This window comes from Chenopodium quinoa, unplaced genomic scaffold (genome assembly GCF_001683475.1).
Source record: "Chenopodium quinoa cultivar QQ74 unplaced genomic scaffold, ASM168347v1, whole genome shotgun sequence".
Taxonomy (NCBI): Eukaryota; Viridiplantae; Streptophyta; class Magnoliopsida; order Caryophyllales; family Amaranthaceae; genus Chenopodium; species Chenopodium quinoa.
Genome location: NW_018742204.1, coordinates 4,534,054 through 4,541,307, shown reverse-complemented (window position 1 = coordinate 4,541,307; position 7,254 = coordinate 4,534,054).

The following is a 7,254-nucleotide window of genomic DNA, read 5'->3' as shown; positions in this document are numbered from 1 at the left end:
TAAGAATAACTAGATCATACAACAAGAAAGTACACAGGCGTCCACTCAAAGTAGGGGACTTTGTACTTAGAAAAATGGAAGCAGTTGGTAGGGCCAATGAGTCTGGAAAACTAACTCCCAACTGGGAAGGACCCTACCGAATCTATGCGGAAGTCAGGGACGGTACCTACCGTCTGGAAACACCAGACGGACAACCGTTGCCTCGAACCTGGAATGTAGATAACCTTAAAAAATATTTCTTCTGAATGATGTAAAGTAAAGAGCTACTTAATAAAGTTTGCACTTACTATTCAATATTGTATTACGAGGGGCATGCCGTCTGTACCTTTACAGTCGGCTACTCTCCATTGAGTTTCACTATCTTTAGAGGGGCATGCCGTCTGTTCCTTTACAGTCGGCTACTCTCCATCGAGTATTTTACTCACAATACTTAGCTAAAAAGATAAGGGCCTGGCCGATCCTGTACCTAACAGGCGGCTACCCTTCTTTTACTTAGCACCTACGTTCACCAAGAACTTACCAAGGCCATCGGCCGAATGATCAGACCAGGCGCCAAGCCACCTGATCAAATCTACAAAACTAATACGACCTGTCCCAACATCATAGCAGGCGTCCGACGGCATCCCTCCGGATGAAATTCGTCGCAGAGAGCAGCTCCCTTTTGGGTGGAACATTGTTCTATAAACTAATTACACGGCACCTATACGACTGTCCCCAAGGGCAACCACGTAGCCGTTTTTGAGACAAGGATAACTCTATCACTAACCAAACCAGTGGTAGCAGTTGACATCTGAGTCAGATGACCGTCTGTATTACTTGGGATAAATGCAGGGGGTACCTATTGAGTTAATAGCCAACAAACATTGGCGAATCAAGGGGTCTAGCCGGCATACGCCGCCTGGTACCTCTACTTCTCAAACAAAAGTGACGGCGACTGAGTAACTCCAAAGTTAACTCATAGTCACTCCTTCAAATTTGGTATGGAACCTAAAAGGTTTGAGTCGTCCGCCCGTTTTAAACAAACAAGGGCACTCGAACCCCTATTCCTACTGGATAACCTATTGAGTTAATAGCCAGCAAACATTGGTGAATCAAGGGGTCTAGCCGGCCTACGCCGCCTGACACCTCTACTACTCAATCAAGATTGTGACAAAGACTAAGTAACTCCTATGTTAACTTAATAGTCACTCAAACTTAGTATGGAGCCTAAAAGGTATGAGTCGTCCACTTGTTTTTAATAAACAAAGGCTCTCAACCAATATTCTTGCTAGGTTAAAAAATAACGAGTTTAAAGCCAACATTGGCAATAAAGGGAAACAACCGGTACCCGCCGCTTGTTTTCCTACTTAAATTCCTTGGCTACTAGGTAATTCTATTTGAATAAAGAGTTCGAATACCGATTGATAAAATGGCCGACTGATCATCTATCCTGGAAACAGACAATCAGTCGTCCAGGGGCATAGGCGGCATACTTACTATTTGTACCTGTCTTAACGTTCGGCCATACACAACAGTCGGTCAAGTGAGCAAATTTCAAATACTTAGACAAATTTGAACAAAAACAAAAAATTTGATTAAAATGAGCCGGCCATAAAAGACCAGCAGAATATTCAAAACCACGGCCCCCTGGCCGGGTAATTACAAAGCAAACGGCACGCAGGCCGTGAAAAGAAAAAAATATACTTAAAGCTTAAGAAGGGGGCAGTTCAGTATCAGCAGCAGCCGCCTGGTCAGCACTCTTCTTGCTGGACTCGGCCTTAGCTGCATCATTTTTTGATGCCTTACCCCCAAGTGGCACAAGCGCCACAACCGGCTCTTCCTCCTCCAACGCAACGTCCATCGCCTCTTCTTCAGCAGCCGCCAGGATCTGTTGATTATATATTTCCGAACACTGGCGGTACGTTCTTTCCCATGAGGCAAAGTCGGCACTGGGGAACAGTCGTTCCCAGGTCATGCGTTGGATTTGGGCGGAGTCTTCCACCATCTCCCGGACGAGCTCTTGTTTCTCTTGCTCGGCCTTGTCCGAGAGCTCTTGGGTAAGACTCTTCTCCTGGGTCACCAGGCGTTCTTTTACGTTAGCCAAAGATTTCTCCATGGCCTCGTAAGAGTGCATTTTTTGGCGAAGGGGTTTCAGCTCGGCTTTAAGTTTGGTGACGGTCCCCTCCAGCTCGTCAACCTTCTTTTGGGCCGCCTCTAGCTGAGCCCGAACAGCGGCGGTCGCCTGCGCCTGATAATAAAGAAGATCAATGGTCAGTACTTCATTTTGGGCAATTTGAAACATTGCCTTATCACAGCTGGAGGCGGCCATAGCCTTTGCGGCCTTTACCTCTTTGTTTTTCCGATCAATCGGCTTGCGAAGGCTGTTGACTCGGAGCAGGGCCTAAGTACAAAGAAAAACAGGCGTCAGTTTCCAATCAAAAGAGTTAACAGGCGTCCTGGAACTCAAAAGCTCAAAAAGGTGCTAAGTATACCTCAGCTAGGATCCCTGAAATTCCATCGAGGTCAAGGGTGCCGGCACCCTTGACCGCCTCCCTGTCAGAGGGAGGAACTACTTTAACCATTGACTTGGCTACCTCAACCAAGTCAAGTCCCTGGGGGCCGGCTGCATTAAGTAAAAGGATAAAACAAGTTAGACTTAATCAAGAAAGAAGCAAGGGTGAGTTTTTTACAAGTGAGGGTCCATACATCTAGGCGGCCCCGCCTGGGTTTTTGAAGAAGTGGCCGGCTGCTTCTCAGCCGCCACTGTTTTCCTGGAAGACCCAGGAGAGCTGGCAACAGTCGTCCTCCGGGCCTTGGGGTCCGGCTGTTGCGAGGAAGAAGCCCTTGGAGTGCCAGACTGAAAACAAAAAGAGTTAGTATATGCATAATACAACTAAAAGGAGAAGAGTTTTCAAAGCCTACCAAGGGTGCCTCCTTGCTGGGGGAGTCGACATACGACTGCTTCATTAGTGAGACCCGCAGCATGGCCGCCGCAGTCTTAGATGCTGTTATTTTACTCATGGCGTCGGCTGAAAGAAATAAACAGCAAAGTTAGTAAAAATTCCAAGTAAACAAGGCGTGAAAAAACAGAGTATTCGTCAGGCCGGCTACCTCTAGAGCACCGACTGCCGAGGCCACAGGCGGCCAAGAAGTACTCGTCATAGAGCCACTTGAAGCTCGGGACGCAATTTAGGGGTACTTGCTCTCGTACCCCTGAAGTAGAGTTCACCCTAGTCTCTACTTTGAAGAGTCCTTTGTCTAGGATCTCTTTTTTAGCCTTTGGGGGAACAGGCGGCATGCTGCGGCCGCCTGCGAGAAGAGGTGGATCCCTGTTCCACTTATTAAAACGTTTGTTCAGCTCCGTGTCTGAACTCTCGATAATAAGGAAGGTGTTCCGCCAATCCTTCCATTTGTTTGCCTTACCTCTCGTCATGAGGTAACCCCTATGGCTTGTCAATTGATACCAGCCGGTACCTCCCGACTTGGGGGTCCGGCTGAGATAGTTCATGTGGGCGAAAGCCTCAAAACTTGGCTCCACCCCGTTCAGTTCGCACCCGGCCACATAGCCGAGTACGTTTACCCAAGAGTTGGGGGCTAACTGCCATAACCCCAGATCATACCCATCTAAAATCCGCTGAACAGCCGGATGTAATGGGAAGCGCAGTCCAGCTTTGATGGCCGCCACATAGCAGCCAAAGCAGCCGTCACCATAGCTGGTACCAGCCGGCCAGACGACAGTATCTTCTGGATCCGGCACAAACAGTAAATACTCCGGGCCCATTTTATGGTTAGCAATAAAGCTCGCCACGTTGTCTCGCATGGTTGCAATCCGGCCCCGGGGCACCCTGCAGTAGTAGGGGGCGTTTTCCTCTCTGTAAGAGGCGGACGGCTCTGCCCAATTATCCCCCTTCTCCACTGCATGAGAACTTCTCGCCTCTTGTAGGCGGCTATGTTTTTCTTCTGAGCCAGAAGAACTATGGTCAGAAGAGCTGGATTCGGACTCGTCCCCTGACGAGTCCGAAGAGGACGACTCCTCCCCTCTCCTAGAGGGGCCCGCCTCCTCTCCCTTAGAAGGAGCAGAAGGAAAATTAGACATGTCCACGGTTAGATGAGAAGGGAACACCTTGGTCCCTCTCTCAGCACTGTCAGCTTGACAGTCGCCTCGTTCTACATCTGGCGCCTGGTCAGATGTTTCGCTAAGGAGCACCCTTTGGGAGGAGCCGTCTGAGTTTGATATCATAGCAGTCTTTTTTGTTCTGGCCATCACGTTCTGCATAGACACAGATTCAGTCGGACTTTGTATAAAGGGCAAAGATGGGTCCAGAAAAGGGCAGGCGGCACTCCTAGTCCTAGATTCAGCCGTCCCCGGTGACCGGCTGATCACTAACTTAGGGCGTGTCGTGTGCTTCCATGGTGCCATTTCAAAAAATAAAAAGAAAATTAAGAGTAAGAGAACTGAGTTACCTGAACGGGTGACGGTTGATGAAGTCCTGGAAGTTCGGGTCAGTCGGCTTGTCAGAACAGGCGGTAGGCAGAAAAAGTCCGAAAATGTCAGAGCAAGTTCAGGGGTCCGAATGTTCTCGCAAAAGTTCTCAAATGTGAAAATGACCGAAGTCAGCACTTCCTTTTATAGGCAAAATGAGAAGGCGAAGGGTCGCTTCCAAATTCAAATTTGGGCGGGAAAATCTCTCGGCCGTCTGCAAGGTGACACCTGTAACGGGCCGTCGCCTGTCACCGTGCGACACCTGTCACAGGCGACACGTGACCAGTCGCGTGCCACCTGTGAGGGGCAAATGATTAGGGGATTTTTATCCACCAATCACCGTCTGACAAGTGGACCAACCAGGTTCCGCCACGTGTCCTTCACGAAGGCCAACAGGAGCTTGCCACGTGTCAGTCACAGATACGTCCTCCACGGACCACTTAAGACACGCCACGTGTCCACCCATGCCAAGTGGGACAACCGGCCATCAAGGCCCATTTCAGTCTAGAGGCCCGATCAGCCCTAGGTTTACCTTAAACCTAGAGAGTTGCACGCTTCCCAAGGCTATAAATACTCGATTAATCCTCATTAATCAAAAAACAAAAAACAACAAAAAAACAACCGAATAATTAAGAGATCAAGCAGAGAAGAACAGACTTATTAACAACCGGCTAATCTCGCTAACGACGCAGATTACCAACACTAAGCACTCTCACCTAGAGAGATCTCATTACTTTACTTTCTGTATTGATTACTCCTTAATCAGGTACTAACTTGACCGTTGGAGGCGGAGCTCTCAGGAGTCTCCGTTATTTTGCAGGTACAGACGTCCGGTTCCAGTCTCGGAATTGTAACTCTCCCGCAGGACATCAGAAAACCCCGAAACAGGTACCAAAAGTGAATTTGCATAATATAAAGTATAATTAGTAGTAGAGATAAATAATACCAATACAAAGTTCGAGAAAGTGGGGTTGATAGAAAAGAGAAATTTAAGTAATAAAATATTGGTAAAAGTAGAGTTAGTGAGAACGATAAATAAAATTAATAATAGTGGATCTACCAAATGAGAAAGTGTTGCAATTATTATAAAACGGACGTAAAAAAAAGTGTTACAATATTAATTATGAAATAGAGGGAGTAGTTGTATAGTTGTATGCAAAAATTGTAATTTTTTTTTTTTTTTAATCATAACTCCATCTAAAATAGTTTACTAGCATAAATTAAAATTGTCCTACCGTAATCCTATTTATTTTGAGATAAATAGGCCTATGCACCTACTCGCCTAGAATGACTTGTGGATGATGGATTAGAAAAGTAGGCACGCATAAACTATAGGCCCATCATAGACCACCGACTCTCATTTTGGCCCACATTAACATATACTAGATGAAAACCCGTGCGATGTACATGTTTTCATATATAAATCTCAAGAAAAGATATATTCGTATAGATTCTAAGTTTTTTTTTGTAATAGTTATTTAATTTATATTTACTATTTAATAATTTCAGACAAAAAAAAAAAATACTAATTTAATTAAATTGAAATTGGCTATTACAAAAGTATATATATATTTTTTTCTAATGTAATTTATAATGAGAATTTATTTATTTATTGTTGTTTTGTATTTTATTTGTGGTTGTTCATGATATGACAATTAGATTTAAAAATTAAAAATATGAATAAATTGAAATATGATATCTTTAAAAAAAAAACATTGCAAATATGATATTTTATTGGTTACTTATTAGCATTAAATCTTTAATGTGAAAAGATAATTTTCTTATTTTCTAAATAATTTAAATCCTAAATCATTATTTGTTGTTTTTTTAAAGAAATAAAAATATTATAAACATGTATACTATTTATCATTTATTTTGATAGAATCACCAACTTCGTTCACACCCATATCACTTCCATCTAATCAAAATGGATAAATAAAACATGTTATCAAAAATAAATTTATATAAAATAAATTTATATAGTCTTATAAAATAAATCAATTTATTTACCATGAAGTGAAAAATTGTTGTGAAATTGATCTAAAAATTATAATTGTACAAAATCGAATCTATGCATTGGAATTTTTTCATCGTCAAAATAGTATTTTGAAAATTAAATCATTATTTTTTTTGTCATTGACAATGCATGCGATATTGTTTCTTATTTGTAACGATTGAAAAGTATCTAATGGAGTAAACTTTTCTTTCAATTAATTTTGGATGAAATTGTACAATGTTGCCTTTAATTGAGGCATGAATGTAATCACCCTGTAATTAAAATTAAAAATTAAGTTAATTTGTTGACTTGATTAAGCTATCTAATTAAATCACAAAAAATTTGTTTTAATCATAAAATTAATTAATAAAAACTAAAAAAGGTTTATAAAAAACTTAATAATTGTAAACGATTAATAAAGATATAATACCTCTTCCTATTTTGATTTTTCAATCATTTTTGCTCGAATTTAATTCTCTGATTAAATTAGATCTACATGTAAAAACAAAATTCAGTAAATTCCAAATAAACACAATGTAAGCAATAGTCACAAATATACATTTAAACATGGATTTTCAAAATTAAACTAAGAATTACGCAGCTATTGATGACCTAAAACTGACAAAAAATGCGCTTGATTTGGTTTTGTATTGATACGAAATTTTATTGGTGTTATAGGATGCATCAATTTATAGTGGTAGGCATCACAAATTTTAATTTAATTATAATAAAGGAATAATTTTTATTTCTTATTATAAACACTATCAAGATTAAATCCTGTATCTAAAGATGATTT